The sequence below is a fragment of the Heterodontus francisci genome, chromosome 45 (genome assembly GCF_036365525.1).
Source record: "Heterodontus francisci isolate sHetFra1 chromosome 45, sHetFra1.hap1, whole genome shotgun sequence".
Taxonomy (NCBI): domain Eukaryota; kingdom Metazoa; phylum Chordata; class Chondrichthyes; order Heterodontiformes; family Heterodontidae; genus Heterodontus; species Heterodontus francisci.
The window spans coordinates 13,789,542-13,802,504 of NC_090415.1; positions in this window are offsets into that span (position 1 = coordinate 13,789,542).

Consider the following 12,963-nt stretch of genomic DNA (forward strand, 5'->3'; position numbering starts at 1 on the left):
TCTTTCCAGTTTATAATTATTTACTTCAGACATACAGCACTGAAACAGGTCCTTCAGTCCACCAAGTCTGTACCAACCATCAACCACCCATTTATACTAATCCTACATTAATCCCATATTCCTAACCCATCCCCACCTTTCCTCAATTCTCCTACCACCTACCGAAACTCGGGGCAATTTATAATAGCCAATTTACCTATCAACCTGCAAGCCTTTGGCTGTGGGAGGAAACTGGAGCACCCGGAGAAAACCCACAGAGTCACAAGGAGAACTTGCAAACTCCGCACAGGCAGTATCCAGAATTGGACCTGGGTCGCTGGAGCTGTGAGGCTGTGGTGCTAACCACTGCACCACTGTGTTGTTTAAAAACACCTGTGATTCTTTCCATCTCATTATCACAAGCACCCAATAGATATTCTTGTATCCTTCATCCTAAATTGTGATGACTGTCTGGGGGCCTGTAGACTGTTCTGACTAGTGCCTCTTTCCCCCGACTATTCCTCATCTCCACTCAAACCGATTCTACATCCTGATCTCCTGAACCAAGGTCATGTCTAACAATTGCACCAGTACGATCCTTGATTAACAGTGCCAGCTCTCCACCTTTACCTAGCTTCCTATTCTTCTTGAATGTTACATATCCCTCAATATTGAGGACCCAATCCTTGTTATCCTGCAGCCATGTCTCCATAATGACTATTAGATCATATTTATTTACTTCAACGTGTGCTATCAGTTCCTCTACTTTGTTATGAATTCTATGTGCATTCACATAAAGGGCCTTTGGTGTTATCTTTTTGTTATCTTTGTCACATCTAGTGTTGACTGTCGGTCTGCTCTTAGGTTATTTCTCTCTGCCCCTTCCTGCCATTCTCTGGCCTTCATTTCCCATATTACTATTGTGTTCTCCTACCTTGACTGTACCCCTTGATTTGTTACATCCACTAAAGCTTGATGCCTTTGTTTAGATCAAGTACCTCTCGACATCCCTAGTTATATGGTTTTCTCGAACACTGGTCCCAGCTTGGTTCAGGTGTAGACTGTCCAAACGGTGCAGCCTCCACTTTCCCTAGTCATGGTGCCAGTGCCCCACAAACTGAACCTGACTTCTCCCACACCAGTCTTGGCGGGTGGAGTTTCACTGTATATCTCTCAATCCCTGGTCTACAATTTACCTCTATCAGTCTTGTATTTTGAGCGTGGCTTTATCTGGACCTGTCAGTTTGTTTTATGTGAGAAACATCTTATTCTGTACCTTTGAGCTTCCGGTGTATGCGTATCTGGCTTGTACTTTGTCCCCATCAGTATAGGGTATGTGAGTGTGGATTTGACACAATATTACATTCTTGTGTATATGAGTGGGGGTTCACACTTCTCTCCACGCTCTCGGATGTGAATGTGATTTTTAATCTGTACATGCCAGTTCCTGACACTGGCTGTGAGGTTTACTTTGTACATTGTCATTCTCTGAAATGTGACTGCCAATTTTATTCTGAACCTGTCAGTCTTTTTTTCTGTGTGTGTGAGTTTTAACCTGTATCTGTCAGTATCTGATATATGAATGTTCTTAATTATGTGTGTGTTGTTCTGTATCTATCAGTGTCTGAAGTGCAATTGTTAGGTTTACTTTGTACCTGTCAGTGTCTGTTATGGATGAGAGACTTTCACTCTCTGTTAACTTCTTGCAATTCACTATGGGTTTCACACTGTGTCTGTCAGTCTCTGGTAGTTAAGTGTGGCAGTTATACTGTATCTCCTAATTTCTGATATGTGAATGTAGATTTTAATGTGTACCTGTTGGTTTCTCCTATGCGAGTCTTTTTACAATCTGTTTCTGCCAGTTTCTGATATGTGAGGGTGGTATGTATTCTGTACCTGTTATTTTCCGAAATGTGGGAAGATTTTAATCTTTCTCTGTCAGTTGCTGGTTTGTGAATGTGGGTTTCTTCTGGATCTTTCAATCTTTGGCCCTATATCTGTTTGCTTCTGTTAAGTGAATGAGGGATTAAATCTGTACCTGTCCATTGATAGTATATGAATGTAGTTTTTAGTCTGTACCTGTCAGTTTATGGAAAATGAAAGAGGTTTTATTTCACTATCTGCCAGATTCTGATATGTGACTGTTGTTTTATTCTTTACTTGTAATTTCCTGGGATATGATTCTGGTTTTTGATCTGTACCTATCAGTTTCTGTTACTTGAGTGAGTTTTACTTTGCACCAGTTGTCTTCTGATATGTGAGTGTCAGTTTTAAGCTGCACCTGTGTGATAGGTTAAACCTCAAGGTATGATATTGTGGGTTTATTCTGTGTCTTTCAAACTCTAGTCTGTGACATTTGGCCTTTCTCTGAATCTGTCGATTTCTGCTCTGTAACTGTACTTTTTCATCTGCAGATTACAGTTCCTGATAGGTGTATGAGCATATTTTCTTTGTCTGCAGTTATCAATGTCTATTACATGAGTATGTGTGTTATTCCTAGATTTCAATTTCTGTTATTGAAGAATTGATTTTCCTTTGTACTTCTCAGTCTCTGCAATGTGTCCATGTCTGTTACTGGTAACTGTCTGTCTCTGTTAGGTGACTCTGGTTTTATTCTCTATCTGACAGTATCTTGCCTGTGAGGGGTTTCATTTTCTTCTCTGTATCTGTCAGTTTCCTTTCTGTGGCTGAATGTTTTAATCTTTACTTAAACTTTTTCATAATTTGTAAATGTGAATTTCACTTTGTGCCTGTCTGTTTACATTATATGAATGTGTTTATTTTTATTTTGTCAACATCAGTTTCAGGCATGTGAGGGTGAGATTCACTGTCTCCAGGATGCACCCTCTTGTGAGATTGACAGAGTGCCTTTTAATCTGATAGTGGGTTCTGCTTTTGAACTTGACCTAACTTTCAGCAGTATTGATTTGGAATGGATTGGATACAATGTCTGTCTCTTCTGATTTGTTTGATTGCTGGATTGGAAATGTGTCTCTAAACTTAGGATCAGTGAAACTTTGACTACATCTGCTTCTTGTGACAATGACATGAACTGAAGGCCTATGGGAGTGGTACTGTATCTTGTCTGTGATGGAAGGAGCCGACTGCACTTGCCCTTGTGCCTGGGAATCATCACATTCATTCTGCTCCCTTGATCTATTCACCGACAGAAAGGAAGAAAACTATGTCTTGTAAGTCACGATCAGTTGAGTTGGAAGCTAGAAAGGAGATTAATGTAACATTTCAATTAATAATATTTATGACTAATCACAAAGGCGAACGAAAAATACAAAGAATATCACTGTCTGATTCCACTGCAGCTCTCAGCATCTCCTGACGAGGTGTCTTGGCAGTTTCACAGCAATTTTGGGACATCCAGAAACAAGCCAACATCTACACTGCTCCAAGGTTGGGACGACCTGATGGAGCAGGGATATTTGTGCAGGTCAGGTTTCTATTTCCATCTGGCATTACAATGTAATAACCTAAGAACTAGGAGCAGGAGTCAGCCATTCAGCCTCTCCAGCCTGATCCACCATTCAATAAAATCATGTCTGATTTGATCTTGGCTTCAGCTCCATTATCCTGCCTGGCTAAAAACCCATTACTCCCTTGTAGATAAAAAAAAAACTCATCCTTGAATATATTTAATCATCAGCATCCACTGCTCTCTTAGGTATAAAATTCCTTAGATTAATGACGCTTTGAGAGATGAAATTCTTCCTTACCTCCGTCTAAAATGGGAGACTCCTTATTCTGAAACTGTGCGGCGTGGTTCTTGATTCCCTCAAGAGAGGAGATATCTTTGCAGCATCTACTCTGTCAAGACCCCTCAGAATCTTACATTTTTTCGATAAGATTAGATCTGATTATTACAAACTCCAATGAGTGTAACACAACCTGCTCAACCTTTTGCTCATCACGCAACCTATTCATCGCAGGAAGCAACCGAACGAACCTTGCCTGAACTGGCACATAGATGCAGAGTGAATCCTCCAGTCAAACAGGGTGCCAGAGCCTCACAGATCAAGAATGAATCACGTATACAGACACAGTATCAGTAACTTACATATATTGAATGTGTCTATCCTGTGTGCACAGTAGAGATACTGGCAGATACAGAATGTCTGCCACACTTACATACTCCCCCATAGACAGAAACATCAGGAATGCATTCCAAACACACATTCAGTACCAGAGACTGTCAAATTCAGAATAAACCCTACATTCACACACAGGACCAGAGACTGAAAGTCCAGAATGTGGCCCACATTCATATACATATCATTAGCCCTTATCCAATAGGTATGAGCTTCTTGCTCCCTGTGTGGACGAGGGCACAGGCTGCAGGGAGGATGAGCAAACTGTCCACAGCACCGTGGTTCAGAGCGCTATTCAAGTGGGGGGATGAGTAATCGGGGATTGCAGATTTAGGGGAATAGATTCCATTCTCTGCATCAATAACAGGGAGTCCCAAAGGCTGTGTTGCCTACCTGGTGCCAAGATTAATGACATCTCTTCTTGACTGGAGAGTAACTTGGAGTGGGAGGGGAAGGATCCAGCTGTCTTGGTCCACATCGGTAGGACAAGGAATCCGCTTCTGCTGAGGGCCTATGAGCAGCTCGGGGCTAAATTAAAAAGCAGAACCAGAAAGGTAATACTCTCCAGAATGCTACCAGAGCAATGTGCAAATTGGTGTAGGGTAAATCAGATTATAGAGGTAAACGTATGGCTCAAAGATTGGTGTGAGTGAAACGGGTTCCAATTCCTGGGGCACTGGCACCAGTACTGGGGAAGGAGAGAGCTGTTCCACTGGGACAGGCTTCATTTGGACCATGCTGGGACCAATGTCCTGGCGAATCATATAACTAGGGTTGTAGATAGGACTTTAAATTTATTAGTGTGGGGTGGGGGGTGGCGTTCAATTGAAGGGAAGTTTAAAAAATCAAAAAGGAACGAGAGAACGGAGGTGCAGAGTAGGGAAAAGGCAAACGGTAATCAAAGTATGACAGGAAGGTGCAGCTAATATAAGCAGCAGAGTTCAGCAGAAATTAGAACCAGAATGAATAATAATGATAAAAAGTCAAAGCCTCTTTATCTGAATGAACACAGCATTTGTAACAAGATAGATCAGTTGGCAGCACAAATAGAACTAAATGAATGTGACTTGATAGCTATTACAGAGACGTAGTTGCAGGGTGACCAAGACGGGAAACTCAATATTCAAGGGTATACAATGCTCTGGAAAAATAGGCAAAAAGGAAAAGGAGGTGAGGTAACTTTGTTAATAAAGGATGGTGTCAGTGCGGTGGTGAGTAGTGAAATAGGTGCAATAGATCATGATGTGGAATCGGTTTGTGTGGAAATAAGGAATAGCAAAGGGAAGAAGTCACGGGTGGGAGTCATCCATAGGCCCCCGAAGAGCTGTCTCACTGTAGGACAAAGTATAAATCCGGAAATAATGGAGCTGTGTAAGAAGGGTGCTACAATAGTCACGAATGATTTTAATCTGCATATTGACTAGACAAATCAGATTGGCAGAGGTAATATGGAAGGTGAATTTGTCGAGTGCATCAGGGACTGTTACTTCGATCAATACATTGCAGAACATACCCGGGAACAGGCTATTTTAGATCTAGTAATATGTAATGTGATAGGATTAACAAGAGATATTGTAGTGAAGGATCCTCTATGGGGTAGCGATCACAACATGGTAGAATTTCAAATTCAGTTTGAGGGCGAGCAACTCGGGTCTCAAACCAGTGTCCTCAACTTAAACAATGGCAATTGCTGTGGTATGAAGAAAGAGTTGTCTAAAGCGGGCTGGGAAAATGGACTAAGGGGAAGGTCAGTGGATGAGCAGTGGCAGATATTTAAACAGATATTTCATAATGCTGAGCAAAAATTTATCCCAGTCAAAAAGAGAAGGATGAACCATCTGTGGTTAATAAATGCTGCCAAGGAGAATATCCAATTAAAAACTAAGGCATACAAAGAGGCAAAAACTAGTGGTGGGCAAGGGGATTGGGAATATTTTAGGAATCAGCAACGGATGACTAAAAAGTTAATAAAGAGGGGGAACATTGATTCTGACAGTAAATTGTCAAGAAATATATAAACAAACAGCGAGAGCTTCTCCGGGTATATAAAAAGAACGAGAGTAGCTAAAGTGAGTGAGGGGACCTCAGAGGATGCAACTGGAGAACTGATAATGGGGAACAGGGAAATGGCAAATAATTTATACCAATATGTTGCCTTTGTCTTCACACATTACACATACTCACGTAGCAGACGTTGATAGCTGCAGAAAAAGGAAATGAGCACACCTATAAGGAACTGTAAGATGCAGATAACAACACAAACCTACAGACCAGAAATCGAAAGATTCAGAGAAAAAAAAACCCATATCACACACTAGAGTTTGAAAGATACAGAATAAACCCACACTGTCATACCTTAACTTTACAGGTACAACTTAAACTTATACTCACATACCAGAAACCAACTGGTGCAAAGTAAAACACACTCAAGTAACAGCAACTGACAGGTACAGATCAAAAACCAGATTCATATCACAGAAAATAACAGTTACAGAATAAAACAACAGTCACATATCAGAATCTGGCAGGTCGAGAAATAAACCACCTTACTTTGCCATAAACTGCCAGGTATAGACTAAAACAGATATTCATTTACTATCAATGGACAGGGACAGATCTAATCCTTCATTCACTTAGCAGAAGCAAAAAGGTATAGGATAAAGCATGTACTCAAATTCCAAAGATTGAAAGATCCAGAATAAACCCACATTCACATACCAGAAACTGACAGGAAAAGATTGAAATCTTCACACATTTCAGAAAGTAACTGGTACAGAATAAATGCCACCCTCACATATGAGAAACTGGTAGATACAGATTGAAACACAGACTCGCAAACGTGAAGCCAAAAGGTACAGATTAAAATCTCCATTCACAGATCAGAAATTAGGGGATGAAGTATAAAAACCACACTTAACTACCAGAGACTGACAGACACAGAGTGAAATCCATAGGGAATTGTAAGAAATTTACAGTTAGAGAGGGAAAGTCTGTGATGCATAACAGACAGTGACAGGTACAAAGAAAACCTGACAATTGGCACTTCAGACACTGACAAATACAGAGCAAAACATACGCATAAGGAAGAAGATTCATATACCAGATACTGACAGATACCGACTAAAACTCGCACACAGGTAAAGGAAACTGAGAGGTTCAGAATAAAATTGGCCGTCACATACCAGAGAATGACATGTACAAATTAAACCTCAGAGACATATGTCAGAAACTGGCATGTAGAGATTAAAAATCACATTCACATCCGAGACAATGTAGAGATGTGGTGAAAAACCCACCATCAAAAACCAGAATGTACCCCTTACTCTTATAACAGATAGTGACAGCGACAGGTTAAAAACCACAGCTACACATTCGAAATTTAAGGGCACAGGTTAAACCTTCAATTGGCCGACTAAACACTCAAAGATGAAGTGTGAACCCCCACTCATATTCCCAAGAATGGAATATTAACAGTCAAATCCACACTCACATATTCTAAACTGATGGGGACAAAGTACAAGCCAGACACACAGACACATCAAAATCTGAAAGGTACAGAATAAGACGGTTCTCACATAAAACAGGTACAGAGTTACTCACACTCAAAATCAGAAACTGACAGAGATAAATTGTAGACTAGGCAATTGAGAGGTAAATTGAGAGGGACCAGTTTTCTGGCAAACTGCATAACTAGGGAAGCAGAGAGGGCTTTGAATGAAACAAAGGGGTAAAGGGATCAAGCTTGGGTAGGTGCAACAAATCAAGGTGTAGAGTCAAGGTAAGAGAGCAGAATAGTAATATGGGAAATGAAGACCAGTGAATGGTGGAAGGGACAGAGAGAAAAAAACCTAAGAACACAGCAACAGTAAACACAAGGTGTTGACAATGATAAAAAAATATAAGGCTCTGTATGTGAATGCACATAGCATTCATAACAAGGTAGAGGAACAGATAGTGCACATTGAAGTAAATCAATATGATATAATAGCCATTACAGAGACATGGTTGCAAGATAACAATGGTTGGGTCCTGAATATTGAGGGGGAAACAGCATTCAAGAAGAATAGGAAGTTAGATAAAGGTGAAGGGGTTGCACTGTTAATCAAGGATGGCATTGGTGCAATAGTTAGAGATGACCTTGGTTCAGGAGATCAGGATGTAGAATCGGTTTGGGTGACAATGAGGAATAGTCAGGGAAAGAAGTCACGAGTAGGAGTTGTGCACTGGCCACCGAGCAATAATGACAATGTAGGGTTAAGTATACAAGAATAAATTTTGGGTGCTTGTGATAAAGGGATGGAAATAATAATGGGGATTTTATTCAACATATAAACTGGAAAAATGAGATTGGTTATAGCAGCCTGGACAAGGAGTTCATAGAAACTATCTCAAAAGCATTCTTCGAGCAGAACATTCTGGAACCTGGTTATATTAGATTTGGTATTGTGTAATTTGACAGGATTAATTAATGACCTCAGAGTAAAGGCACCTCGAGGTAGCAGCAACCACAATATGACTGAATTTTGCAGCCAGTTTGAAATTGAGAGGAGTGGGTCTAAGACTAATATTTTAAACTTAAATAAGGACAATTATGTGGGCATGAAAGCTGAGCTAGCTGAATTGAACTGGGTTACTAGGCTAGGAGATAAGTCAATAGAGAAGTAGTAGCAGACATTGAAGGCTATATTTCTGAATGCTCAAAGGAAGTATATTCCGACAGTAAAGTAAAATTCTAAGGGGAGGAGCCACCATCCATTGTTCACTAAAGAAGTTAAGGATAGCCTCAACCTTAAGGAAAAAGCATATAATTGTGCAAAGGTGAGGGGCAGGTCAGATGATTGGTCAGAATATAATGAATGGCCGAGAATGACTGAAAGGTTAATCAGGGGAAAATAAATTAGATTATGACAGCAAACTAGCTAGAAATGTAAAAACGGATAGCAAGAGTTTCCATAGGTATTTAAAAAGGAAAAGTGTAAGTAAAGTGAGTGTTGGTCCTTTAGAGAATGAGAATGGGGAGTAAAAGGTCGATAATAAGGAAATTGTGGTTGAAATGAACAATTATTTGGCTTCTGTCTTCACTAGAGGATACACAAAATATTTCAGTAATAGCAGTTAATCAGGAGGTGGAAGGAAGAGAGGAACTTGGTGAAGTTACAATCACCAGGGAAGTGGTACTGAGTAAACTGATGGAGCTGCTGGCTGACAAGTCTCTGGGTCCTGATGGGCTTCATCCTCAGGTCCTTAAAGTTATGGCTGCTGAAATAGTTGACTCGTTGTTAATTTTTCAAGGTTCGCTAGATTCTAGAAAGGTTCCATCAGACTGGAAAGTAGTAAATATAACCCTTCTATTCAAGAAGGTGGAGAGGCAGAAATTGGGTAACTCTCGGATAGTTAGCTTGACCCCTGATTCAGGGAAGGCATTAGAATTGATCAGTAAGGAGGCTATAGCTGGGCATTTAGAAAAACACAAGGTCATTGGAAATGTTCAGCATGGCTATGTGAAAGGAAAATCATGGTTAATCAAAGTATTAGAGTTCTTTCAAGGAGGAAAATGCACTGGGGATAAAGGAGAGCCCATTGACATACAGTATTTGGTTTTCAAGAAGGCCTTTGTCAAGGTGCCACATGAAAGGTTATTGTGCAAAGCAGGAGTTCATGGTGTAGTGGGTAACTTAATTAGCATGGATAGAAGATTGGCTGGCTGACAGAAAACATTCTGATCGGGAGGATGTGATAAGTGGAGTAACACAGGGGTCTGTGCTGGGCCCACAACTTTTTACAGTTTATATCCATGACCTAGATGAGGGGAGCAATGGCATGGCAGTTAAATTTGCAGATGACACACAGATCGGTAGGAAAGTGTGTTGTGAAGAGGACAGAAGGAGGTTGCAGACCTTGATAGATGGTTGAGTGAGTGGTCAGAAATCTGGCAGATGAAGTGTAATGTGAAAAAATGTGAAGTTGTTCACTTTGTCTGGAAGATTAAAAAAACAAAGTATTACTTAAATGGAGAACAACTGCATAATTCCGAGGTGCAGAGGGATCTAGGTGTTCTGGTGCATGAGTCATGAAAAGTTAGTATGCAGGTACAGCAAGTCATCAAGAAGGAAAATGGAATACTATCCTTTATCATGAGAGGAATTGAAAATAAATGGAAGAATGTTATGCTTCAGTTATACAGGGCATTGGTGTGACCACATCTTGAATACTGCGTGCAGTTTTAGTCTCCATATTTCAGGAAGGAAGTAAATGTGTTAGAGGCGTTTCACAGGAGGTTTATTAGATTGATACCTGGAATGAGTGGGTTGTCTTATGAGGAAAGGTTGGACAGACTGGGCTTTTCTTCACTGGAGCTTAGAAGAGTGAGGGGAGAAATTAGAAATTAGAACATTACAGCGCAGTACAGGCCCTTCGGCCCTCGATGTTGCGCCGACCTGTGAAACCATCTGACCTACACTATTCCATTTTCATCCATATGTCTATCCAATGACCACTTAAATGCCCTTAAAGTTGGCGAATCTACTACTGCTGCAGGCAGGGCGTTCCACGCCCCTACTACTCTCTGAGTAAAGAAACTACCTCTCACATCTGTCCTATATCTATCACCCCTCAACTTGAAGCTATGTCCCCTCGTGTTTGCCATCACCATCCGAGGAAAAAGACGCTCACTATCCACCCTATCTAACCCTCTGATTATCTTGTATGTCTCTATTAAGTCACCTCTCCTCCTCCTTCTCTCCAACGAAAACAACCTCAAGTCCCTCAGCCTTTCCTTGTAAGACCTTCCCTCCATACCAGGCAACATCCTAGTAAATCTCCTCTGCACCCTTTCCATAGCTTCCACATCCTTCCTATAATGCGGTGACCAGAACTGCACGCAATACTCCAGGTGTGGTCTCACCAGAGTTTTGTACAGCTGCAGCATGACCTCGTGGCTCCGAAACTCGATCCCCCTACTAATAAAAGCTAACACACCATATGCCTTCTTAACAGCCCTATTAACCTGGGTAGCAACCTTCAGGGATTTATGCACCTGGACACCAAGATCTCTCTGTTCATCTACTCTACCAAGAATCTTCCCATTAGTCCAGAACTCTGCATTCCTGTCACTCCTTCCAAAGTGAATCACCTCACACTTTTCCGCATTAAACTCCATTTGCCATCTCTCAGCCCAGCTCTGCAGCCCATCTATGTCCCTCTGTACCCTACAACATCCTTCGGCACTATCCACAACTCCACCGACCTTAGTGTCATCTGCAAATTTACTAACCCACCCTTCTACACACTCTTCCAGGTCATTTATAAAAATGACAAACAGCAGTGGCCCCAAAACAGATCCTTGCGGTACACAACTAGTAACTAAACTCCAGGATGAACATTTGCCATCAACCACCACCCTCTGTCTTCTTTCAGCTAGCCAATTTCTGATCCAAAGCTCTAAATCACCTTCAACCCCATACTTCCGTATTTTCTGCAATAGCCTACCGTGGGGAACCTTATCAAACGCCTTACTGAAATCCATATACACCACATCCACTGCTTTACCCTCATCCACCTGTTTGGTCACCTTCTCGAAAAACTCAATAAGGTTTGTGAGGCACGACCTACCCGTCACAAAACCGTGCTGACTATCTCTAATGAACTTATTCTTTCAAGATGATTATAAATCCTGTCTCTTATAACCTTTTCCAACATTTTACCCACAACCGAAATAAGGCTCACAGGTCTATAATTACCAGGGCTGTCTCTACTCCCCTTCTTGAACAAGGGGACAACATTTGCTATCCTCCAGTCTTCCGGCACTATTCCTGTCGACAATGACGACATAAAGATCAAGGACAAAGGCTCTGCAATCTCCTCCCTAGCTTCCCAGAGAATCCTAGGATAAATCCCATCTGGCCCAGGGGACTTATCTATTTTCACACTTTCCAAAATTGATAACACCTCCTCCTTGTGAACCTCAATCCCATCTAGCCTAGTAGCCTGAATCTCAGTATTCTCAACAACATTTTCTTTCTCTGCTGTAAATACTGACGCAAAATATTCATTTGACACTTCCCCTATCTCCTCTGATTCCACACACAACTTCCCACTGCTATCCTTGATTGGCCCTAATCTAACTCTAGTCATTCTTTTATTCCTGATATACCTATAGAAAGCCTTAGGGTTTTCCCTGATCCTATCCACCAATGACTTCTCATGTCCTCTCCTTGCTCTTCTTCGCTCTCCCTTTAGATCCTTCCTGGCTAGCTTGTAACTCTCAAGCGCCCTAACTGAGCCTTCACGTCTCATCCTAACATAAGCCGCCTTCTTCCTCTTGACAAGCGCTTCAACTTCTTTAGTAAACCACGGCTCCCTCGCTCGACAACTTCCTCCCTGCCTCACAGGTACATACTTATCAAGGACACACAGTAGCTGCTCCTTGAATAAGCTCCACATTTCGATTGTTCCCATCCCCTGCAGTGTCCTTCCCCATCCTACGCATCCTAAATCTTGCCTAATCGCATCATAATTTCCTTTCCCCCAGCTATATTTCTTGCCCTGCGGTATATACCTGCCCCTGCCCATCGCTAAGGTAAACCTAACCGAATTGTGATCACTATCACCAAAGTGCTCACCTACATCTAAATCTAACACCTGGCCGGGTTCATTTCCCAGTACCAAATCCAATGTGGCATCGCCCCTGGTTGGCCTGTCTACATACTGTGTCAGAAAACCCTCCTGCACACACTGGACAAACACTGACCCATCTAAAGTACTCGAACTATAGTATTTCCAGTCGATATTTGGAAAGTTAAAGTCCCCCATAACAACTACCCTGTTACTCTCGCCCCTGTCGAGAATCATCTTCACTATCCTTTCCTCTACATCTCTGGAACTA